Source organism: Leptopilina boulardi, unplaced genomic scaffold, assembly GCF_019393585.1.
Source record: "Leptopilina boulardi isolate dan_hultmark-lab unplaced genomic scaffold, ZJU_Lbou_2.1 LbouV2_316, whole genome shotgun sequence".
NCBI classification, from domain to species: domain Eukaryota; kingdom Metazoa; phylum Arthropoda; class Insecta; order Hymenoptera; family Figitidae; genus Leptopilina; species Leptopilina boulardi.
The window spans coordinates 2,624,801-2,652,229 of record NW_026137881.1 but is presented as its reverse complement, the minus strand read 5'-3'; the positions used below and the strand labels follow the sequence as shown (position 1 = coordinate 2,652,229).

Here is a 27,429-nt window from a genome sequence, read left to right as displayed (position 1 = left end):
TGCGCACTTCAGTTGACGTGGGGTCACCAAATGAATTATGTCAAACAGACCATCATGCCAGAGACCCACAGTTGTTCCATCAACATTGATGATGGGAAGTTGAGTTCAATTAACAAAAAAAAAAGGATTATTAATAATGAAAATTAATATTTCTTCAATGAAACGTGTCTAAAAAAAGGACTTCATCATATTTTTTTACTTGTAGAAATCTGTCGTTTTCTTGATCCTGATCTTGGTCCTCTGTAAATATATAAAAAAAAAAACTTGCTCTTCCTGTGTATGTGTATGTGTGTTTGTTTGTGTTAGTGTTTCGGTTCGCGAATGAGTGCACCTGTGCCCTGTTTTTTGACGGAGATATGCTGAATTTACAATTGTCACAAGTAAGTAAAATTAAAATTAAAAAATTTATAAATTGTTAAATATTGACAGGGATGTTGTTAATGAAAGTTCAATGTTTTGACGATAAAGGATGAATATTGTCAGAGACAGATAGAAAGGACTGTTCACACACTGTATGGCCTTTAAAACGGATCCGGTTTTAAGCCACCTTGCAAAAATTTATCAAAAAAAAAAAAGGAAAATGTTATTTCTCAAAGTCACTTTGTCTCTGAAGTTTGTAAATTGTTTTCTCTGTTTGGTTGCGACATTTCCATCGTTTTCTTTCTTGAGCAATGTAAACAGAAAAAAATAGAGTCATATGGTAAACTTTACCTATTGGTTTTATTGAATGTAATATTCTAGAAATATTGCAAAAAGGAGTGTTGAAAAATAACAAAGATTTCTTCAAAAAAAAATAAATAAATAGAGAGAAATTATTTAAGGTTATGATTTGTTTAACTGTTTATTTTTTTCAGTTATTACAATTTCGTCATCTTTGCCTTTTTAAAAAAAGGTTAAGATTGATGACATTTCAAATATTGTAAGTTTCCTAGAATTATTAAAATTGTCATTTTTATTAAATTCTAGTTTATTAAAATCAGACTAAAAATGTTCATTTATAGAATTTTTTTTTTTTTTATTAAAATAATACTTTGATTTACTTAATATGAGCAGTGATTTTGAGAAATATTTATTATACATAGGATTTGTTATCAGGGTTCTAGTATATCAAATTGATAACCCAATTTCAGAATATGATATATAAATACAAAATTAAAGAAGCAAATTATAATTTAAATAATTCAAAATTTTTACTTTCTATCAATGATAGAATAAAATGTAATGTCAATTAAAATATAAATAATAAATTTTAATACAAATTTTTCAGTTATGAATTTTTTTTTCTCTTTTAAATAAGAATAATGAAAAATTTGTAAATAAAAAAAAAAAAATTAACAAAAAAATAAAGTTGATGCTGTGGAACAGTGATTCGTTTACATACATAAAGCTAAAGATGTTGGTCAGTTATTTTTTTCCTTTTTTTTTTTTTTCTTTTAAAAAGTGTATGTCTCGTGTGTGTATATGGAGGTAGAAGACCACGTGATCAGGTTGCCATACCCTGTTGCCAGGGAATTGACCGGACGTGGAGGCGCGAGCGATCAATTAAATCTGTCTCGTCGTTGAATATAAATCCGTAAAAAACAGTTTTCCGCGATTAGGATAATTTAAAAATAAAGAAATTATTTCACTCTTCGTATATATATATATATATAGCTATCCGGAAATATTAACTAATACTTAAATTGTTTTTTTTTAAGGATCTAATTGTAGGTTTCTTATTGTCATTACTATTCTTATTTATTAATTTTTTTTCCTCACTCTTTTTCTCACTTTTTTCTCAATTAGGTATTTAAGAAATAAATAATTTTCTCTAAATTGAAATAATTAATTAAATTATTGAAGATAAAACAGTTCAATTAGTGTAAAATTATACTTAAATTTTTTTTTACACCAAAAATTAGGTATACTATGTGAGACCATAATTAAGATAAATATTTATTTATTAATTAATTTATTATTATTATTATTATTATTATTATTCAGGGTGTCGAACAGTCAGAGAAAAGTCAGGGAATTTCTTTAATTTTCTGGAATTTTTTATAAATAAATTAAAGTAACTATTAGTTTCAAAAAATTTTTTACTTTTTTCCCAAAGAAAATGCAAATTAAAAAGTTGGCCTTCACACTCAATTATTAAGCATGTGATTATATCTTATATTCATTAAGTAAATAATTATTTACTACTATTTATATTGAATCTAATAAATAATTTTTTAAACTTGCGGATAGCAATTAATTAATTTTTTTCAGTGAAATATTTGGTTTTTTAATATAAATAAAAAATTATTTGATGAAGCTGAAGTATACTCAACGTTTATGATAAATGATTATTAAAGAAATAATTCTTTTTAAATGAAAAATTGTATAATTTTTCGCCTAAAAATTATTTCTTGTAGTTTTTATTAATCAACAAATTTTAAAAAAGTATTTTTTAGGCAAAAAATTATAGAATTTTTCATTTTAAAAAATTATTTCTCTTAAAATAACGTTTATCATAAACGTTGTGTATATACTTCAGCTTCGTATTATTTGATATAATTTTATTTTATCGGTTCAACTTCAAATAAAGTAAATTATTCATTAATACGAATAATTTATTATTTAATGCTAATACTCACATTTAACTTATAAAAATATTAACGGCGTCGAATCTTAAATTATCGAATTTCTATTTAGCAAAATAATTATCTATATATAAAGTGGATTTTATATTATATGCAAAAATTTTCAATTTACATTTAACTATAATTCGATTTAAAAGAATTTCTATTTATCAGAACTTTTATAAATAATTTTTTTCTAATTTCTTTTTTTAAATTTTAAATTAATATAATTTTAATTTAACGAAATTTATGTCTTCTACACTGAAAGAAAATTCATACTACTAAGTATTAAACTAATATTAGAGTTTAATATAAATGTTACAATTTAGGGAAAAAGTGCACCTATGTTGATTACTATTACAGTTTTTATGAAAATATATAATGAATTTAAGAGTAACTATTATTTTAAGAAATAAGAATTAGTATATTTATTTTAAAAATTAGTATTTTCTTTATGAATTCACAGAATACGAAATATTATAATAAATAATTTCACAAAATAGTAAGAAAAATAACATATATCCGTATACTTATTTCACATTTTGTAAAATTTTATATTAAAAGTCACGGATTTTCCCGAGAGACTACGAATTTAACCGAAGTTCTGTCTGTTTGCGGCTTCGTGTCCTACTCGAACTTCTACGACTTGATCCGATCTTCGAAAGTGTTGTTAACCAGCAGAACGTACCTATCAACTGTCAACACACGTGTTTCAAATGTTTATAATGTTTTAAATTCTTTTTAATTTAAATTTATTTTCAATTTATAAAAAATGTTTTATTAAAGTTATTTAATAATAATAAATTTATTATTAATTATTAAATTTATTATTATTTTTATTAATTTTTATTTTTTGATGTCATCTTTACAATTATTTAATTTTTATAACAATCATAATTTTTAATCTGAAAAAAAAGAAAAATCTATATAAACAATTAATAATAAAAATGAACCCATCGTAACCTCTATAAAATTACACCATTGGCACTAGTAAACTATTTTTTATTATTAAGTTATTATAAGTAAACTTCTTTCTCGCAAGTGGTAAAAATATTCAGTAGTTAGTATATAAGAAAACGATATATGCCGACCCCCAGCGAAATTTATCGTTATGCGTATAGAATTGTAAGTGTAGGTTTCGTTGCGATCGTGTAATGTCTATGTATAAGCGAAATGAACGTGCGTGTTCATTAGTATGTGTATTAACCTGTATCGTAAGTGTGAATGTGTTGTTCCTAGTCTCACTCCTCTTCCTCCCGAGAATTAACGGAAACGTCCGACAGTTTCCGCTTTTTTTCCCTTTTCTTCCGACATTCTCAATTTTTCGTATAAAGTTTTACAAATATTAGAACGCTACATTCCATATAATGCAACAACTCTATGAGTTTTTAAAAGTTCATAATAGAAATTTAATATAATATTTTCAAATATTGGTAATCTTTTTACGTTCTTTCTACAATAATTATTAATATTTGAAAAAAGATTTTAAGTTGGAACTTTAATATAAAGTATATTGAATTTTAATAAAAAGTACACTTTTCCCTAAATTCTAAAAGAATATATTAAAATGTAATACGCATTTTGTTATTTTTTCCTATGAAATTTCTTTCAGTGTATAAAAATTGACAAAAAAAAGAACTAAGTAGAATTTTTCTTAAATAAGACTTCAGTTAAATAAAAATTAGTTCGTATTAAAATTTTCTTTAATAAAAACTTTGTTAATTAAGAATTTTGTTAAATAAAAATTCTGTTAAATTGTGGATTTATTCAATGACAATTCTATTAAGTAAATATTTTGATAAATCAAAATTTAATAAAATTAACAATTTTGTTAAAAAAAATTTTCTTTATGCAATTTTTCTTGACATAAATTCCGTTAAATTGAAATTGTATTAATTTGAAATTCGATGTACTAGAAAATCTGCTTTATACCTATAATTTTAGTAAAGAAATAGGTATTTGATAATTTAAGATTTGACGCCGTAAAAATTCTTTTAAATTAAATATTGAGAATATTTATACGTCCCCAATTAGTTTATTTATTTCACTTAAATATTTTATTTTTTACGAAACATTATTTATTTAGTTCAAATACATATAAAATTAGTGGATAATAGACAGGTAAATGATTTAATTGTATTAAAATAAATTTTATTTCATAAAAATAAAAATTTTTTAGTGTAATTTAGGTCAGGGAAAAGTCAGGGAATTTTTTTCCTATAGCAGTTGTTAGACACCCTGATTATTATTATTATTATTATTATTGTATATTATAAATATTATTAATTAATAATAATTATTAATTAATTTAACAATTAATAAATGTTTTTAAGTAAAATACATTTTTCAACTCTTTTTTAAAGACGAAGAATTTATAGTTAAAAATTGTTTTTCTGTTGATTGATGTTTTTGCTTTTATCGTACCGTGTTATTTGTAATTTTTACGCAAAGTTCTTATTTCCTGGATAGAGAAAATTTTTCGGAGTAAATTTTGAGGGAAAGGAATATTGTCAGAGGCACGTAAAAGCAATTACAGTTAAGGAATCATTGTTGCTTAAACGTGATGTGTCACAACACGAAACATAAAACGTGACAATGTTATCTTTAATGTCGATCGTGAATTCTTTTTCTCTATAGCCTTCAGACTTCAACGCACTCTTTAAACGTGCTTAAGGGCCAGTGATACAAAATAATAGGCACTCAATCCCTTTGAATTTAAATTATTTTTGATTATAAAAATTAATTAATTAATTGAATTTTCTATGTCTTTAATAAATTTAGGTTTGATTAGTTTATTTTTTTTAATTAGACAAAGTTTTATTTAACAGAATTTACCTTCATGAAGTTAGCGCCGACGTTCAGCGCCGAAATTTGTTTTTCACAGGACCAAAAATGTTAAATTATTTTTTTAAAAATATTTTTGGTCTAATTAATTCCTTGGGAAATATTTTTCAAGGTATTATGTGGACCCAAAACCTTTTTAACAATAATTTGATATTCTTGGTCCTGTGAAAAATAATTTTCGACGCTGAGCGTCGACGCCGACTTCATGGAGGTCAGAATTTTTATTTGATTTAACTAATGACATTTGATCCCGTGCAGAAATTTTGACCGGGCCCTGGTCTGGCCCAAACCATCAGGCACGGCTGGGGCCAGATCTGGCAACCTGATCTGGGCCCGATCAAAATGAAACAGGGAACCCGACCAGGGCCATGGTAATTTGCCCGATCTTATATAGTAATTGTAATTTTCAATAAATTATAATTATTTATCTCTAATTGATAAATAAAACAATAAAATTAATTAATATTATTTTATTTTATGAATCTGCATTTTAAAAAACAACTTATAAAATGAAAATGAATTAAAAGGTTGAAAAAATTTATTTGAAAATTTGTTTCGTTTACTCTCTACATCTGAATTAGTATAAAAATGTTTACTAATTTAAATTAGTGACTAACTTTTTGCTTACGAATTAGTAATATTTTACTAATTCATAAGCAAAAAGTGAGTTTACTAATTCAAATTAGTAAACATTTTCACTAATTCAGATTTAGAGAGTAAAAAATCCCATAAAATGCTATAAATGTATTTTCATTAGTTAGGTCGGTAATCGGGATAAAAAGTGGCAATTTCTGCACGGGGATTAGTACACTGAAAAAAATTTATTTGATTCAAATAATAATTAATTACTTTACTATGTATTATGAATAATTAGCAAATAATTTTTATTTGAATTAAATAAATTGTATTTGTACTAATAATTTCTTTATTTGAAACAAATACCATTTAATTGTCGCAGATACACGGAGAAAAATGGAAAAACAAATAAAGTAATTCTCACAATTTTTACTTCAGAAATAGTACAATTTACTATTTCCTAAATAATTTTTATTACTTCAGGAGTAAATTTTAATATTTTCTTCGGAGTAAATTTACTCCTGAAATAGTAAAAATTATTTCGGAAATAGTTAATTTTACTATTTCTGGAGTTAAAATTGACAGAAATGCGCAGAAATTTCAGACAGTTCCGGTTTTACTTTTAAAGTAGTAAAAGTTACTTTATTCGTTTTTCCATTTTTCTCCGTGTAATAATTATTTATTACAAATAAATATTTATAAATAAATAAATAAATAAATATTTATAAACACATCGAGAAAGAGATAGATAGAGAGAGAGAGAGAGAGAGAGTATCAAAATGTAATTTTTTTAAACTTGATCTCGATATGATTCTTTATATAGCTTATTATATTCATTAACGTACACACCCATCGGTAGTTCTATTGTTCTAAAATTCAAGGTCAAATTTATTACCAGATAATAATGCTGTCCACTATATATATATATATATATACACATATATTTGAAATCATTTATTTTAGAGACGCAAGTTTACGGTGAAATTAAGTTCAACGAAAATTTATGTCTTGGAAGTATTTGAGAAAATTGTGTTGTTATAGTGAATAGTAATATTCCAATTGAAAGAAATTTGTAAAAGATATAATAATTTAGATCTATTTTATTTTTATTACATAATAATCGTAACATATTTTAACAATAATTGTTATTATACGTAACTATTTTCAATTTTTAATATTAACTACGAAAATTAAATTAACATTTAAATTAAAATTAATTTTTCAAATTGTTATATTTTAAAATTTTTCCGAATGTATAGTAAATTGTTTAAAAAGAAAATTATTTAGGTATTAAGAATTAAGTAAAAAATTCATGTTTTTCTGAAAAGTATATTAAATAAATAATAATAAAATAATAATATTTTATTATTATTGTAAAAATAATAATAATAATAATAATAATAAATAAATAAAAAATTGAAGTTTATCTAGTGCTCTAGTAAAGAAACCTATTGGCAATCAATTAGTAATCCTTTCGTCTCTATCTTGCCTCTTAAATTTCATTTCGTAATTTCTCTTCCATTTAAATATATAGTCTTAGTGTCAAAGAGATTCAATTTCGATACCACTTTCCAATAGTAATTGCCTAATTTCCCTCTATATTTTTCACAAGAAATTTTCTATATATATAAAATTAACCTTTAAAGGATTATATTATACATAAATATGGACTGACGCGTGTGTTAACAGAAAAAAGAAAGCAATAAAAAAAGAAATAAAAAATATACAAAAAAACATCTGTAAAATTTTAATTTATTATTAATTATTAATTTATATATTTTTTATTGTAGGATCTAGAATTTTAAAAAATTAATACCGATTTTTTTAAGTATCTGATTTTTTAAACTTAATTTCTCTTTATTTTTATAATTTAACCAAATTTTTACTTTACATTTAGTTTTTTTCAATCAATTATTTTTTAATTGAAATTTAAGAAAATTTGAAAATTTTGACCTACATAAAATGTTTAAATTGAAACAAATTATTAAATAATTTATACATGTATAATGCATCCTTTACATAATAATTGTGTTTAATGTAAAATATTATCTCATTTATTCTCAAGTAAAAAAAAAAAAACATTAAAAATTAATTAAATTATTCACACCTATTCTGAGAATGCAAAAAATAGATAATTAAAGAAATTTGCAATTTATGAGCAATTTCAAAATTAAAATTAATTCAGTTTCCTTTGAGCTTAAATTGTGTCATAAATATAATACAGAAATTGTAGCAGCTGTCGAGAGATAAAATGTATAAATTTCGATAAAAAAAAGGTGCATTTACGCACTGTTGCTCTCGCAGCAAATAGTCTGATCTATTTTGTTTTATTTTTTTTTATATATTGTTAAATGTTGCGTGTGTAGTCTTTTCGTAATTATTATTATTCCTTTGAATTATATATATATATATATATATATATATATATATATACATGTATAAACGTACAATGTAAATTTATAATATATTTATTTCGGGTCAACTAGAAGCTTCGAACCATGAACCGTTTCGATTTCCTGACAGGTGTTAAAACCAGCTCTTTGTTGTCAAAAGTTGTGAAATTCGTGCACGTATATGTATGTGCAATGTTATTATTTGACGTTAAAATACTCACCTCTTCTTTCATTTAAAATCCTGAAACATTTGTAGGTATTATTTCAATGTTTTCAAAAACACTTGTTTCATATAATTCGAGAGTGTGTAGCTTAGTCAATATAGGAATTGGGTCGTTTTTTGTTTAATGTCTTCCTTTTATTGTGAGATTTATTATTAATTTATATAATTTGATAGAGATGCGCAATAATTTATTTTTTTTTTTTATAAAAAAATTTTCGGCTTCTCCGAAAATTGAATATTTTGTGTTATATTTTTGAAGTTCGAAATTTGGTATATTTTAAGATCAGAATCACGGTGCGCCAGAAGGTGGTTTAAATAAAAATGAATTGGCACTTAAAAATTCTTTTTGATTATGATTCTTAGATGAATAACAAACATTTCTCAATAGTTTTTAAAATCAGTTTACGTGCCCGATTTAAATAAAATTGAGTTTTTATATAAAAACAGTGTTTTATGGGGAATCAGAATTTATTTAATCTAATAAATACTGTAATAAATGATAAAATAATTACTTATTTTCAATTTTACATATATAAATAATTATATTGCTGTAGTGTTTGTGTCCAATTTAAAAAAATTAAATTATAATGTTAAAAGAACGATTTTAAGAGTGACAAAATTTATTTAAGAGAGTCGAAATTTTTTGGCAAGAAGAGACCTTTAATTATCGCTCTATAAAAACGGCACTAAACGTGAAAATGATAAACATTGACTTTAAAATACTTTTTCTCGAAAGACGGACACTTTTTACAAAAGCAGCTAGAGATCCTTATCTTATATAAATTTCCTAAATCCTAAAGATTATACGAATCCATACAAAAAACACGATTGCAAAACGAAAAGTAATATAATGACAGGTACATTACCTCCTGTCGCCGTCAGATGGCAGCAGCATGCAGGGCGCACAAAGATTACTTTTCTACTTTTTGTTTTGCAACCATGTTTTTCTATGGATTCGTAGTCTTTTAAATTTAGGAAATTTATAAGATGAGGATTTTGGCTGATTTTGTTAAAAGTGTTCGTGTTTCGAGAAAAAAGTATTTTAAAATCAATACTATTTCACGTTGAGAGCGATAATTAAAGCTCTCTTCTTGACAAAGAATTTCAGATACCGTTCGACACTCTTAATGCATAAATATAAAAACGAAACAAGAAAATAACTTCATTGTTAATAAATTTGTATGAACCCAAATCTAAAACATCCATTATCTATACGCATATAAGTATACATTAAATAAATTCTGGTTCCTCATAAAACACTATTTTTAAATATTTAAATTTCAATTTGTTTTAAATTGGGCACGTAAGCTGATTTTAAAACCTATTGAGAAAAGTTTTTTATTCATCTTAGAACCATAATCAAAAAGAATTTTTAAGTGCCAATTCATTTTTATTTAAACCTCCTTCTGCCGCACCGTGGAATAGGATTATGGTCAGTTTGGGTAAATGGTGACAAAATCCCTATTTTTTTTACAAATTACGTAAGTTTCTATTCCTTTAAAATGTAATATTTGCGGGTTTATTTTTTTTAAGTTGTTTTTTTACATACCTCAAGATTTAGAAAATTTCATAAAATTTGGGGTAAATGGGGACAACATATAGTTACTAAGAAAGGTTTAAGAAAAAAGTTTCCTAAAGTATATATTACTGTATTAAGGGATGAAAAAACTTGAAAAAAATTTGTAGTAGACATATAATAGTTGAACGAATTGAATTTTTTTTATTTTTTTTTATTTCAGTATTTTGTTTCGCATTTCTAAAAAACAGACTTCAAAATCATACAAAAATTTTCTCTTATTCCTTATGACTCCCATAACAGAAATTCATTTGAATTTTTGATTTTTCTCAATTTGGTTAATAATAACAAACTGTGTCCCCATTTACCATTTACAGTCAAACAAGTAACTTAAAATTCTTGTGGATTTGGGTTTGAAAAGTTTTTGGGGTCGCTGATTACGAATCTGATCTCAGATTTTCAAAATTCAAAATGGCGAATGCGATATGACGGATAAGATTTTAAAAACATTATTAGATTTTCATGCGAATATATATATATATTCTTAGTGAACTAATTTTTATAGTTTCTATAAAACCAGGCTTGATATATATTATGTTTTGAATCTTGTTTAGAAATCTTTGAATAAGAGATTCAGCCTACAGCGACATAAATGGAATCTTATAAGTTTTCTGCGGTGAAAATGATTGTGTGTGTGTGTATGGGTGTGTGTTAGTTGCACTGATAGACATACGATCGTGACATTTTCCTTACCGGTTTACCTGTCCTTAGACTCCGTCTATTCAACCTACGTGAATGATTCAAATACGTTAAATATCCTCTAAGGTTCATTTTAAAGCCTTCTTTATGTGCGACCATATTCACTAAAAGCGCATTAATTGCTCAGTAAACTACTATCTACAATTATCTATATTTATTGATATGTAAATTACGTCCATTTTTATGAAAAAGTAACAATTACTTGTGCGTTTATGTATTCTGATAAAATATTTTATTTTAATATCTTATGTTTTGAGACAATTTTTTTTTTAAATAAACAAAAACTGATATAATTATCCCAAGTGCGAAATGCCAAGACTGCCAATACGGACCAATATTGGGCCAATATTGGCACCGATTTTCGGTTACTCTAATTTGCCATTATTGGGCCGAACTTCGTCACATTACTGGGCCAATATAGGCACCAATACTTGGTAATTTTGATTTACCATAATTGGGCCGTACTCCATCACATTACTGGGCCAATATTGGCACCAATACTTAGTAATTCTAATTTTTCATAATTGAGACCAACTCTGTCCCATTACTGGGTCATTATTGGCCCATTGACGGCAAAAATGTTGAATTTATTTTGACAAGTCATTTTTGCCAAAATTGGAACGAATCTTGGCCCAGTAATGGCGTATTAACGGCTAAAATGTTTCTCAAATGCAGCTTATCAAAACATTTTTGTGTTGAGATTCCCATATCCGCGTATAGGGTAGTGGTTAGCGTGTTAGAGTTCGATGCATTAGGTTGCGAGTTCGGTTCACGCGAGCGTTACAAATTTTCAAATGTTTAAACAATTGCGCTTTCTGTCGAGACTTATATTATAAATTTATAATGAATTAATTAGTTAATTAAATAATAATTATAACTTTTTAAACTTTGACAATACTGGACCACTAATGGCAGCCAAGATTGGCCCAGTAATGGCGTCTGATACTTGGCTGCCGACGTCTAACCGCGGTTAACACCACAAGAGTCGGCCCAATATTGTCTGCCAAGGCTCGGTGCCAGCTTTGCCAATACTGGGCCAGTATTGGGTCGTGTAGATTTTCGCACTTGAGAACCTATTTTATTATCGACAATTATTGTATAGTAAATTTAAAACTATAGATTTATAATTTGCAGTTTAAAATTTTAGTATAAAAAGACGTTTTAAAACAAAAATTAGGAAATGAAATTTTTGAACTTTATTTGTCTCTTGCAGAGATTGGTACTTTCTGTTAAACGTTCCGCGTTCTATTTTTATATATATACTAGACAAAGACTGCGCGCGCAAAGCGCGCGCCTTTTTCGTTGGTGTTTAGTACTTAGTCAAAAAGAAAGCGAGTTATTAAATTTTTCTAAAAATATATAAAGTTGTTGCATAATTAATTTAAATTTTTGTTAATATCAGCAAAATACTTTGTAACTGCACTTTTATTACACTAAGTACACATAATTGTCAGTCTAACCATTTCTTGACAATCATAGAAAATTTAAAAAAGAGCCCGTGGAGAAGTTTCCCTAAGTTTCCTTATCGAAAACTAAAATTTGGTAAGTTTCTGATATGGAAAAATGCAGAATTCTGGTTAGGTCCTGATGTTTTTGGTGACGCTTGTTTTTCTCAAAAATTAGTTTTAATGGTTAATAGTGAGAAGAATAACAAGAACCCTACGATTGCCCTTTGAGAACTTTCAATTTAACTTTCAATTTAACTTTTATTTAACTTTCAATTTTTGATTAATTATAATTTCAGGTTATATTACTATATTATTCTTTATAAAAAATATAATTAAACTGTAAAAAGAAAATTTGTAGTTTACATAATTCATTAGAAAATATAATGAATTTAAATTATTAAGAATGTGAAAATAATTGTAAATATGAGGCAAAATTCCTGAAATGTCCAAACAAAAAATTAAACGTTCTCGAATTTAATCCATACTTTTCTAAAATATTATTGAATTTAATAAAATAGTTTTTGAATTACAACGTTTTTAATGTTTGACTTTTGAAAAAAAAAATTTTTTCAATGTACAATATTTATAAGTAGAATGCATAAAAGTTAACATATATATAATGATTTTTAAAGCTTTTTTGACGGGCTACACGCTGTTAATAAAATTTTTTTTTTTAAATAAGATTTGACCTTGAAATTCAAGGTCAAAATGTTAATTTACGTTTATCTCAAAATCCGATTTTTTAAAATTATTTTTAACTATCTCAATGGAAAGCTTGACTAATTTCCTACAAAACATGTAATTTCCAGAGTGGGATCTTTTAAAGTTTTTGAGATATTAATTAATTAATTAATTAATGTTTATAACAAATGAAATATTTTACAAACGAATACAGTTACCGTAATTCTGAAGTTAGCAATTGAAACTTAACGTAATTCCGCATCCAACGAGCCCTGTATGAAGTATTTTGGATAAGTAGATTGTTAATAAACAATTAGTTAACATTGCAATTGTTAACTACCAGTCTACTTATCCAAAATACTTCATATAGGGCTCGTTGGATGCGGAATTACGTTAAGTTTCAATTGCTAACTTCAGAATTACGGTAACTTTATTCGTTTGTAAAATATTTCATTTGTTATAAACATTAATTAATTAATATCTCAAAAACTTTAAAAGATCCCACTCTGAAAATTACATGTTTTGTAGGAAATTAGTCAAGCTTTCCATTGAGTTAGTTAAAAAAAATTTTTAAAAATCCGATTTTGAGATAAACGTACATTAACATTTTGACCTTGAATTTCAAGGTCAAATGTTATTTAAAACAAAAAATTTTATTAACAGCGTGTAGCCCGTCAAAAAAGCTTTAAAAATCATTATATATATGTTAACTTTTATGCATTCTACTTATAAATATTGTACATTGAAAAAAAAAATTGTTTTTTCAAAATTCAAAAATTAAAAACGTTGTAATTCAAAAACTATTTTATTAAATTCAATAATAATTGATTTTTAGACTTTCACCAACAATAAAAACATTTAAGAAAAGTATGGATTAAATTCGAGAACTTTTAATTTTTTGTTCGGACATTTCAGGAATTTTGCCTCATATGTAGCAATCAATTCGAAGATATTAAAAAATAAAAATGTCTTATTTAATGGTAAAATCTCCTTGAACTTTGAGAAATTATTTTGTATGATGTTTTTGTAATACAAAAATTATTTTATTAAACCTTAATATATTACCATATATTAACTATTTAAAATATTTTAATCCCAAAAATACAATTTTTTTAAAAAATTATTAATATACTCTGGCACATTATAACAAAACCTTTTACTATTTTTGAGTTGTCAAAATCTGCGCAGAATATATTTATATGTGAAATCACAAAAAAAACAGAAGATGCTTTCCCGACAAAAATTGATTTTAATTAATCATATTATTCTATTTGCTGCTTTTTTTAAGGCCTACCCTTATAATGTTATTCTTGTTCCTTAATAAATATATATGACAGTCATAATTTTATAAATAAAAAAGAGTATATATCAAAAAACATTGAGGTGAGATTTTAAATATTTTCTTGACAAAAACAATAAAATATTTTGTTTATAATTTTCTCTTTTACAAATTATTGATCGAAAAATTAAGTAAAATAGTTTTTATGCAAGAATATGTAAACATTTAAATAGAAAAATATTTGTTCTTCTAAATCGTTGATTAGAAATCGTTGTGAACCTCACTAAAGTAATTTATTAATTATTAGACTAACTATTTGATTTCAGCACATGCACAAAATAACAATATTCCTGGTAACACAATATAAAAATCTTAATTTTAAGTTTCGTGTTAAAATGATACTGGTCCAAATTTTCTACTATTTATAATAAATAATATAACCTTAAATTATCATTCAATAAAAATGATAGTAAGTTGAAAGTAATCGAAAGACGGTCGTAGGGTTCTTACTATTGGGTACTATGAATCATTTTTATAACGTTTATTTTACTTGTAAGTATATAATTAAAACTTGAAATAATTGAAAAAATACATTTTCATTATTAATTAAAATTAATTAATCATTATTTTTAGTAGAACTTATTTAAAAACAATTATAAGATTATGATGCTGTACAAATTTTCTAATATATTTGTGCATCAGTAGAACTTTATTCGGACTGAATGTATTATATATACATAACATGCTTGCATGAAGAAAGAAACTAACGCATACAATGCTTTTATTCATATGTGAGTGTATATTCGTATATACGGGCTAAACGTGTCTGATAATCGTGCTTGTAAGACGGAGAAAGACGAAGATGACGAATAACACTTCGACCAATGGGATACAGGTTACTGTGACAAAACTTCGAGAGTTTATCGATTAGAGATTTATTATATAGGATATATAAAAGCCCTTTTTATCCCCATCTGCTTTAGATATCACGAAAACTTTTTTTGTGTACACTAAAATTTTTATTTTAATAAGCACTCCAAGAGATAGATTCAGACCATATATATACATAAAATACATATGTTCTCGTATATATATATATAAATAGTGTAGCTCTATTTGTTTATTTTTATCTCATATTTTGATATAATAGTTCAATATTTATCTATATCTTTTTAAATAAAATCAGATTTCTGTTTGAAATTTGAAAATTTTTATTTACGCGCGCTCTTTTTTTATATTTCTATATTTTCAATATATTTAATTAAAATCATTGTTTTTTTAATTAATTTTTTAAATTAATTGAAATTGGAACTGTCTGTTTGTATATGTTGCAATATTTTATTCACGCACATCATGCAAAAACGGTTCTACAGAATCAAGTGAAACTTGCGGTAGTTTGTTATAGGGGTCCACTTAACTTTTTGTTTCTTTGGATCATAAATTTTCTAATAATAATGAAAAAAAAAGAATTTTCCATTGTAAGATGAAAAGTACCTATTGTTTTCCATTGCATTAAAAAATCGTGCCTCAGAGGTTCAAATTCAAATTTTTTAAATATATACCTAATGAAATAAAAAAATAGTTAAATAATTTGGATTATTAAATAAAAAAATAAAAAGAAAATAGTAATAATTTTGTATCTAGTAATATTAAATTAAATATTAGTAATAGAATAGAAATCAGAAGTTTTAAATATAAAAAAATATTAGTAATATAATATTTATTTTAGTTTAAATAATTATTTATTTGTAATAAAAATTTTAAATAAATATTTGTTTCGCTCCTTGACAAATATAATTCTTTTTTTCACTGAATATATACCTATACATATGGAAGCTGCGCATATACGGAAATATTTGATAAAAAAAAAACAAACAAAAGATACTGATTGAAAATGACGAGTAAATGGTGCGAGAAACTGAAAATATTTGGACCCAAGCTTTGTATATATGTATACATATATATGTATATATGTTTTTATCGAGCGAGTTTACCCAGATGAAGTCAAGGGGAAACACGTGCATATAAAATAGTTGCAGAGGAGAAAAGTATGTTAACGAGTCTTCTATTACCATCGACCCCGTTCGAAAAATGCCGACATATTCATATATTGATAAGAAACAAAATGAAATTGTTCACTTCCAAAAAATTTGCACAAACTAATTGTATATATAAAAATATTTCCGAGATTTTGTAAATAAAGTTGCGAATACACTTGGATCAGACAAATAATCAAAATAAAAGTTAGTCCAACTTCATATTTATAAATATTGAAATAAAAGAATTTAGATAGACTTTATATAAAAGCGTTTTAATGCAAAATGTAAACAATTTAATTTTTAACTTTTCGATCCATTAAATAATTTTAACAAAACTTGTATAATTTTCTAACATTATAGGTAATGATTTAACTATAATATTAAGTACTAACGAAGCTGAAGTACGCAACGTTTATGATAAACGATTTTTAAAGAAATAATGTTTAAAAGGAAAAATTCTATAATTTTATATTCATCTGAATGCAACTTTAAATGATCCTGAGTGTTAAAAATAAAATTGTTTACACTTTTATTGAAAAACTGTTTTTAATTAAAAATTATTATTTTTTTTACTTAAATATAAGAAAACGTGAAGAACTAACTTTTTATTTGAATTTTCCGTCTGATTCTTCCTTAAGGATAAAAGCGTTTTTAATTTTAATATAGTTATAATATAACATACACTGAGAAAAAAAGCACGCCGTTTCAGCGGTAAAGTCATGCAGTTTCTGCATTAGTGACACTGCAAACAGAAAACGGCTGTTTTTACATTGGAACACTGCAGTTTCTGCATTGGAATACACAGCAGTTTTTGGCAGTGCTGTACAAACTTAAAAATTAATTTTTAATTCTATTAAAATACATTTCTTAAACATCTTATAGTTAATTACTATATAGTAATAACAAATGTTTTTATAATAATTATAATTTATTTCATAATAATATAACTTATTAATATATATTTATGCACAAAAAAATTAAGTCAAATGACAAATATAGAAATTAATTTAATTAATAAAATAAATTTAAAAAAAATAATAATAATAAAATAATGAATAAATAAATAAAAAAAATTAATATACGCACGTAGTTTTCGTAAAAAAAATGACCTAATAATCAATTGCAAAGACATTTTACAATATATTATAGGTTAGGATTGTCCATTCGGCATACTTACTTTCAAATCTGTCAATGAATTGGTCCAGTTTCCAGTTATATAAAATATTTTTAACAAATTCATCCATTTTTCACTAATTATTATTCACAATAAACATTAAAATATTAAAATAATGAAAAAAACGACACAATTAATAAATATACGCAAGCGCGTCTGAGAGGAACACAACGAACGGGACATGTGACACGGTAGTTATAGCAGAAAACTCATGCAAAAACTGCAGTGTTCCCACAGTCGTTTCAGCGTTCTTAAGCAAAGCTGAACCCACATGAGTGGATGGCGCTATTTTGGCATCGTTTTTTTCTCAGTGTATAGGTCCATTAACTTCCATTTATATCATAATTTATATTTAACAAAACTTTTATTATATTAAAGAAAAATTGTAAATCGAACTAATTTTTATTTAACAGAATTTCTACTTAGCTGAATTTTAAAGTGAGTGAATTTCTATTTCACCGAAACTTCATTTGACCGAACTTTTATTTGTGTGAATTGTTTTTTAATAGAATTATCGCATATCTGATCATACACTTTGGCCTACAAATTTCAGCGGAAGTTTTAAAATGGATTTTAAAACTTCCGCTGAAATGCTTTCTAATTGAATGTGTGAAAGTTCTATCAAATGAAAATTCGACGTTTTTACAGTTCTTTCAAATGACAATTCGGTCAAATGGAGTTTAGGTGAAATAGGAATTTTCTCACTTCAAAATTCAGGTAAGTTGGATTTCTGTTAAATAAAAATTCTGACTTCAAAATTGTATTCAGCGACCCTGAAATCCCCCGAGTAAGCTTTTTTAGCTAAATTCGTTGACTTTAAAAATTTTTGGTCACCACATTGGATCCGCCATTTTGATTTTTCAAATTCTGACATCAAATTCGTAATTAGCGACTGCGAAAACCCCCGAGTAAGCTTTTTCAGCTAATTTGGACACACTTTAAATTTGGCACATTTAAATTATTTTTTATAATTTTTTGAACTTTTCGACGCCATTTTAAAAAATAAAAGTCAAGAGGAGAGGGGGAATATTTTTTGTTTGACGTTTAATAATCGAGTGCACGATTTATATACTACTTGATGGCTGTCGGAAAAATTGTTTTCCTTTCGAAATATTTGTAAATTTATTGAAAAATCATTAAAAAAAATCGCGTCATTTTGCAAATAAACATTAATCAACATTATTTAACATTTTTGAAGCCTTCTTTTGATAGAATTTTCGGAAAGAGTACACTCAAATACTAATATAGGTTTTCCGAAAAATTGGGATTTTATTTCTGTAAAATATCATTCCTTGAAGTTAGACTAAAATTTCAGTGCATATTTGGGGCTTAATGGGTTAAATAGAAATTATTCGATATGAAAATTCGACTCATTATAAAATGTACTTATATTTATTAAAAAAAAGTTCCAACAGATCCATATTGTGCGGAAAATATTTATGTGTCCTGAAACAAATTCTTTAATCAAGTATGAGTCCGTTTTCACCGTGTGGATAAATTTAATCATCTGAGAGTTTAAAAGCAGTAGATATATTCTGCGTCTGCGCAGAAGCTGTATACAAATATTCTGCGCAGACACAGAATATATATCTACTCTCTTTTACCTCTCGGAAGATTAAATTTATCCATACGGTGAAAACGGGCTCTATATTTTGAGCTTATATTTCCTTATAAGAATATTTTTTAATTTAAGAAAAAATGTTTAATTACACAGAACCATAAAATAAACAAATCTTTTCCAAGGCAAACCGGAATATGATTTTCTGACGTATTTTGATGCGCTGAACACGAATTTGAAGTCCGATATGCTCCATCATGTCAGTATTTTTTTCTAACCTCAAAAAACATCTAATCAAACAAGTAACATAAAATTCTTGTGGGATTGGGTTCTAGAGGTTCTTCAGATTCGTGTTCAGCGTATCAAAATACGTCAGAAAATCATATTTCGGTTTGCTTTGGAAAAAGTTCGATTTTTTTTGTGGTCCTGTGTTATTTTAAGATTAAACTTCAAAAATTTTGATTGTAAATAAAATTAAAATAAATATAGAAAGCCAGGAATATTTTTAAATTATAAACTTTTTTTAATAGGTAATAGGTTTTAATAGGTACTTTATGTAGAATTTGAGAATTATGTACACACACCTTTTTTTATTATTTTTTTTTAAATTCACTATATATATATATATATAAATTAAGATACTTTTGTGTCGACAATTGTATAAGTAACGTCTAATACAAAAACCATGAGATTATTAGAGTAGAACGTCACTCGTGTAGAGAGACAATGAACCATTATAATTCGATCGTGATTGTGAAAGTTTCATATATACGCAAAAAAAAACTGATTATCTTTTGATGAGCAAAAAAGTATCTGGTCATTCAGAGAAATACGGTTTTCACTCTTGAAATATTAGGCGTTTCAAACCTATTATTCATTTTCATTTTATATGCGTGTACTGTGTGCTATACAATATATACTTTATTCTCTCAAATCAAGAATATTCTCCCACAAAGCGTATAGAAGAATTTTTTTTTTCGAAAAATAAAATTGTCAGATAGAAGTAATTTATTTTTTAAAATTTTAATTTAGTTTTCCTATAAAAAGCTTTTAATTAATATATATTTAGAGGAAAAGTAAGAAACTATTACAAAAAAAAAACTAAATTGATATGCTTCTTTAAAAAAATATTACAAATAAACGCACCTTGAATAAAATATAATAAAATAATTCACTTTGTAAAATTAAAAAAAAAACAAACAAAATAAGGAAATAGTTTAACTTTCAATAACAAGCGATAAAATTCGCTAATGAAGCCACAAAGAAAAAAGAATGTTATAGAAATTAATAATACCAGAAAAGAAATAATAGAATTGAAATTTAATTTCCCCCTTGAAGTGTGAGATCAAAATTTTTTTTCTATCATTATTCTGTGAAAGAGAAATATGCGCTGTCTTTTTTTTTAAATCGCGTCTCGTTTTCCCATTTCTTTAAAATTCTTTTTTTTATATAATAGCGCCAGTTGACTTTAAATATTTTGCGCGCTCAAATACCTCGTATTATAATTGCATTATTTTCAAGTTAATTACTTCTCTAATTATTATCAAACGATTAAAATACGTGAGTTATATATACACAGTTTTCAAGCACTTTTAATTCGTGTATATAATTTAGACAATGAATTTTCTTAAATTCGTGAATCATGAATAAACAATTATGGGATTATATATATATATTTGAGATTTAACGATGACAATTATATATAGCCCTCTTATTTTCTCTCCATTTTTGGATTTTTCTTTTTATTTTGTTTGTTTTAAATGTATAAAACAATTGAAATAGAATTTATTCTGACGTACATGTTAAATATATGTGCGCGTGTGAATTAGAAAAGATCTTTTCTGCATTCGCATATATTTTATGTATATAACAATTGCGACAAAACGTTTTATGTAGAGTAATTATATTATCAAAACAAGAAACTTTGTGTAGATATGTATACTGAATGAAATAGAGGGAAAGTTTTAGGAAGAAATAAGATGTGGAGAAAATAAATTTTTTTTTAAGACACTTTTTAACCTTTAAACTGCTTTAGCGGTCTGTGGGACCGCTAATGATGCTGAAATCCGTAATGTTTTTATAAACGTAAACGAAAAAATAATTAGAGATATGTATTACTTTGGCTTAAAATTAAAGTTATTCGAGGGGTATAACTGCACTGTAAACTTGATGGTATCATTTTGGAATGCAACGTTTTGATTCGACATAAGGTATCAAATTGATCCAAGTATTTGGATCATTTTCAAAAAATGATCCAGAATATGGGATCATTTTTTGATACGTTAATTGGTATCAAAGTATAACTGTCATGGCTGGCATGCTCTTATTGACAAGTTTATTAATTAATTTATTCACTACACTGAATATTCAGATATTAAAAATACTTTTATTATGAATTTTAAGAAAGAGAGAAGCGAAACTTATAAATTGCGAGCAATTAAATAAGAAAAATTTATTTCGAAATAAAATGAAATACCTTTATTTATGTTTATCACATAAGATTTAATTTAAGTTCACAATCACAACACTTGAAAATTTTTCATTATTTTTATGGTTCGAATAATTATCAATAATTATGTCCAACAATGATTTTCAGAAAGTGTATGCATTTTGCAAATTCTCGCTATGAGCTCTCAGTTATCACGAAAAGATTCTCAACCTGTTTATAAAAGTATATAGTTTAGTTTCATTGATTGAAACAATTAATTTAAATTAACATTAAACATTAAATTTCATTAGTTAAAACATTGCAATTAAGAGGTAAACGTGAAACAGACTATAGTTTTTCATGTTTTTGATCAAGACAACGTTCGACACTCTTATCAGAATTTCTAATTAATAGAATTTTCATTTGTCTGAAAAAAGATCGCAACATTTGAATTTTTTTCATTATTTTAGTTAGTTAGTCAAGAAAGAATTTTTTTTTTTGTCATTTTCTAACTTCATTTTCGTAAAATTTTATTTGTTCGCAAAATTTCGTTTAACTCAATTTACTAGTTTAAAATTTTAAGGACAAATGGAATAGACAGTCAAATAAAAAATTATAGTCTAACGACATATTTTCTTATTTTTAAGTTATTAAAAAAAGCCTGTTATAATGAAAAAGTGTTTTAGTGAATGTAAACAATTTTATTTTTGCTACTTTGAACCATTAAAAAATTTGTGACTGAATAAAGATTAAAAAACGATCCATTTTTTAAGTTATGTTACTGGTATTATTTTCTAATCTTAAAATTTTGTTTTATCTTCATCCAATAGCAATTTTTAATTGTTCAAATGTAGTAAAAAATAAAATTGCTTTCTTTTACTAAAACATTTTTTTATTTTAATTAAATTGTTGTCAATCTAAATTTTTTATTTGATCGTCATTTTAATTGTCCGAACAAATTATAAACGTTAGATGTTAGTTTTATAATAATTTATAAATATAATTCAGTTTTTATAATTTGTTCGAACAAATAAAATTTCGGTTAAATAAAAAATTTGGATTAATGAGAAAATTTTATTTAAAAAAAAAATGAAAATAAAGACAAATAAAATTTTAAAGAAATGAAAATTTTAGACGCTTAAAGAATTAAAATTTTGAGCAATTAAAAACAATTTATCAATTAAAAAGTGAAGGTGAAATAATTAAATAAAGAAAGAAAAATAATAAAAGAATGTGATATTCTCTCTCTTTTTTTCTCATTCTGTATAGAGATTTGAATGAATGAATGAATGTTGAGAGGATGAATGAATAAACCTTTTTCTCTCGAGTTCCATGACTCCTACGCGAAGTTATATCCGCAAACTTCTATTCATTTGCAAGCTACTCTCTTGTGTGTCTAGTTTCTAGGCGCGCAAAGTTGTGATTGTCGATAGTTAACACCTACGGTCAGGAGAACCGGAAATTTGTTGACAGAAACCCGATAAGAGAAAATTTCTCGAGCCGAGAGTGCAAGGTCATTGCGAAATTTAATTAAGTGATAATTTTAACATTGCGCGCGAAAGTTATTTCTCCTTTCCTTGAACATTTTTTTTTATTTATAAAATAAAATATTTCTTTCAAAAATTACAATATATAGTTCTTTACAATATTATATAGTTAAAATTTTCAAATTGTATTAACAATTTTTTATATCTCTACGCAATTAATTTTTGACAATTATTTAATAAAATTTTATATATATTTATGTTGGAATTTAAATTTTAAAGATGAGTTGTACAGAAAGAAGGTTAATTTGACACTTGTAATTAAAATCATATAAATAATATATATATATATATATATATATATGATTATTGTGTAAAAAACGAAAATATTAACTGAAAATTAATTTTTAAATCAACTTGTGAAATGTAAGAATTTAAATAAAAATGAACATAAAAAGTAGGTGGTTATCTAATGTCAAATTTTGATAAGATTAAATTAAAGATTAATTTTTAAACTTACTTGTGAAATGTCAGAATTTAAATTTAATAAACATAAAAAAGTAGCTTGTTACCTAATGTCAAATTTTGATAAGATTAAAAGGAAGATTTAGTTAAATAATAAAACAAAAATTGAATTTCTTTTTTAAAAAGTTGTTATTTATATTTAAAATCAGCAAAAATTCTCAAAACTTCAACATTCAAGGTAAATTTTTTCATATGTCTATAATATAAATTTAAAAAATCATCACGATATGGTAGTACATTAAAATTATACTTAATATTAAACTATATTTAATAAAAATAATTTATAAATTATTTCTATGCTTTTAATAACATTTTTACAACTGTCTAATTACAACCTTTTTTCTGTGCACCTCACCTTTAATATAATTTAAATTCCAAGGTACATATGAGCCGCCGAAAAGTAAAACCGCACACATAAAATTTGTACAGCCTTTTTAGTTGTCCCGTGACAAACCGCAAAATCGATTTTTAAACAAAAAATTCAATTATTATAAATTTATTGGTAATAATAATAAGGTAAATAATAACTAAAATTTTTTTAATTTCGATTTTGAAGTTATCAGGTGTCAATTCAAAAGGCCGTATAAATATATAACTTGTTTTAAGTTCCAGTGGCTCATATATAAAATTTTATGAACCACAACGAAGTTAGGTGAAATATAATGAATTGACCCATATATTATATTTCTCAAATTATAATAATTTATTAATATTAATGTTTATTTAATTTAATTAATTTATTAATATATATATATATATTAAAAAACAATATTAATAAATTATTATATTTTGAAGAAAAATGAGAGAAAAAATACAGTAGGTTTCGACATTATATTAATAGAGGTTTGATGAAAATTAAAGATGAAATGATCCATAAATCAGGACGATAAGGAACACTTTCTAATTGTGATTTATTATTAATCATTTGAAAATCGTTTTACTGCGGTTGTGGGGCAATAATTCTTGACACACACATACACACATTATTTTATTATATATTTCTACCTCTTTTCGATATTACGAGAGTGCAATTTCAGCATTTCCGTTATCTATCTTAACGTCCTTCATACTTGAACGCCAAACTAAAACACTTGAAGGTTCTTAAAACTATTAAAATAATACACTTGAGTATATAGATCTTAATTACAACTTTTATATATGTAATACTGCGTCGCTCCTATTTTTTCCAATCACCATAAACATTTAAATATTTCTAATTTAACAATCTGACAAATTCTTTTTTTTTCGAAATAATGGTATTAGCTAATAGTGAAGCGTTTTTTATAAGGTCTATAATTGGAGGATAGGTGCATTCTACACTCCTCTCTACAAAAATGCAAGTCTGGCTGCACACATCCCCTGCGTTTTTACATATGAAACAGTTAAAAAAAGTCGACAATTTATTTAATATTTATAAGGACCAGATTCACATGGCGTCAATCCTTTATGTCTAAATGTCATAAAACAATATCTGCCAGAAATTAAATGAAATTCTTTCGATAACACGGATTTTATATTTATACTCAAAACAATAAGGAAACAGATTTTTAAAATATTGAAATGTATCAACAAATTTTGCTGGTTTCTGTAAATTAACCATTTCCAAATTACTGACAATTAAAAATGATTAAGGATAAAATATTAGTTTCGAATATAATACTGGCCGACAAAATTTTGCCCTACTTTAGAACCAATGAATCACACGGAGAAAAATGGGATTGTTGTGCAAACAGTTTTTGGATTGTTGTCAGTAGATTTGTTGATATTGCAATTCGAAATGTTAATATTACAATTCGAATTGTTGTCAATACAAATGTATGTTGTTTTAACAACAATACAAATTTTTTGTTGTCTGTTTGCAATTTCGTACATTTGCAGAAGCAAACTTTTTGTCGATTGCTGATGGAACAATCTGGATTTGTTCAGCTGACAGGTTTATTGTTCCATGTCACGTGGTCATCTTGAATTCTTGCAAACTGGCGTGCAAATCGTCACGTCGTTTGCTTCTGGCACATGTGCCACTTTTGCTTTTATTATTAGTTTTTTTTAAATGACAGAGTGGCGACAGAAGGCGAAGAAACTGAACAAATTGTATTAGACGGATCAAAGCTTTATTAATATAACAAATTGTATTGCCGATGATTTATCAATTCAGTTAATTCCGAATAGTTTTAATAACAATTTTTTTTTGTCCCAAAAACAAATAGAACTGCTAGTTTTATATTGACAAACCGGAATTGTTATGTGGACTTACTTTTTAGTAACCACAAGAATTCTTTTTTCTCCGTGTAGACTATACTTTTCTGAAGTACAGTCGATCCTCTATAACTGAGACTTGCCTGATTGTGAGAAACCTCTATAAGTAAGAGGAATTTTCAGGTCCAGTTATTTTTACATGGAAAAACCTCTATAAGTGCGAGAATTTGTAAGTTAGAATCATTTTTCTTAATTAGACCTCTGAAAGTGAGAGAAGCGCTTTTTGTTCAAACTACAATTATACCTATCACACAAAATAAAATTTAGTTTCAAAACGACTGTAATAAGAAGCTTTTGCGAATTCCTTTATTTCTAATATTCAAAATGTCGAAGAGTAAACTTAAATCTTTTTCATTAAGTAAAAAACTTAAAATTGTAAAAGAATTTGAAAGTCGAAAGACAGGGTGTCCGCAAGTCAGGGAAAAACTGGAAATCAAGGAAAAGTCAGGGAATTTTGTTAGTCAGGGAGAAGTGATGGAATTTTTAAAAATTCTTTAAAAATCAGGGAATTTTGATTAAAAGAAACAATAAATTAAAATAATTTGATACATAAATGGCAATTCAGTTTTTTATTTAGACGTTTTTGTGATATAGCTCATGATAATGGTGCCGTCAGATTTTTCATTTTTCAAAGTATTTACTTTTTTATAATAAAAGTTTTAAATATAATAAAATTTTGTTATTAAACAATTTTTAATTATCTTATCTTTTCCTTTATGAATAAAATTGTTACTTAAAAAACATTATAAAAATTTCAATCAGCAATGCAGAGTATTAAATAATTTAAAAGTTTTTTAGTCAGAGAAAATAAAAAATTAGTCAGGAAAAAGACAGGGAATTTTGAAAATAAAATTTTGCTGCCACCCTGAAAGAGCAGAATTTTCAATTCCAAAGCAACAAGAAGTTTTAAATGCACTACAGACAATTCACAAATTTTTTTAATTTTCGACAAATATTAATGAATCAGTTTTTGACAAAATTTATGAGCTTGAACATCATGTTCAGAATTGCACAACTTGGATTCTCACTTATCGAGGTTTGACTATATTTTGAATTTGAATCTGACTTCAGAATCGACCCAGCACTAATAAAGAATTCTTTAAAGTTTCAAAATGCTTTTTAAGGGGTAAGAATAGCACCTTCGGATGATGTAACGGCATTTTTGAAACAAAATTATCTTTTGATGCTACATGACCTCAAATGTGGTCAGAAAACGTCTTTTTGCACTTTTAGGTTAGAATAACTCAAATACCTGAAGTGCTGGGTCAACTCTAAGATCAGATTCGGATACAGCACGTCAAAGTTTTTCGAAAAATTATAGTCTGATTCTTGCTTCTGAAATAGACAAAAATTTTGTCGGCCTGTGTAATGACTTTTGATTATTTTTAATATAAAATAAAAATCAAATCACAGAAATAAACTCAAGAATTTAAATGGAAAATTGCTCACAATTTATCCGGATTATTAATTAAATTGTGTTTGGCATTCCGTAAAATATAAAACGACATTACTATGTACACGATAAATATGTTATTGGCATGCAAACAATATAGCGTCTCTGAATATATACATACGGAAATTAATGTGGGTAGTATATATAATGTTGTATGTGTATATAAAATCCGGAATTTAAACTCCAATGA

General features: G+C 25.4%; 1 protein-coding gene across 3 annotated transcripts in view; it reads left to right on the top strand.

Annotated features, from left to right (window-relative positions):
* Positions 1-31: 31 nt before the first annotated feature.
* LOC127283944 (uncharacterized) overlaps positions 32-27,429 on the top strand; it is a 72,964-nt gene continuing 45,566 nt past the window's right edge. For 2 of the 3 annotated variants that reach the window (XM_051309133.1, XM_051309132.1), the window contains exon 1: positions 33-380. The gene's annotated coding sequence lies outside the window, so the exon portion shown is untranslated. Of the gene's footprint in view, positions 381-27,429 lie in introns of all 3 variants that reach the window. The other variant, XM_051309134.1, reaches the window with a different exon arrangement.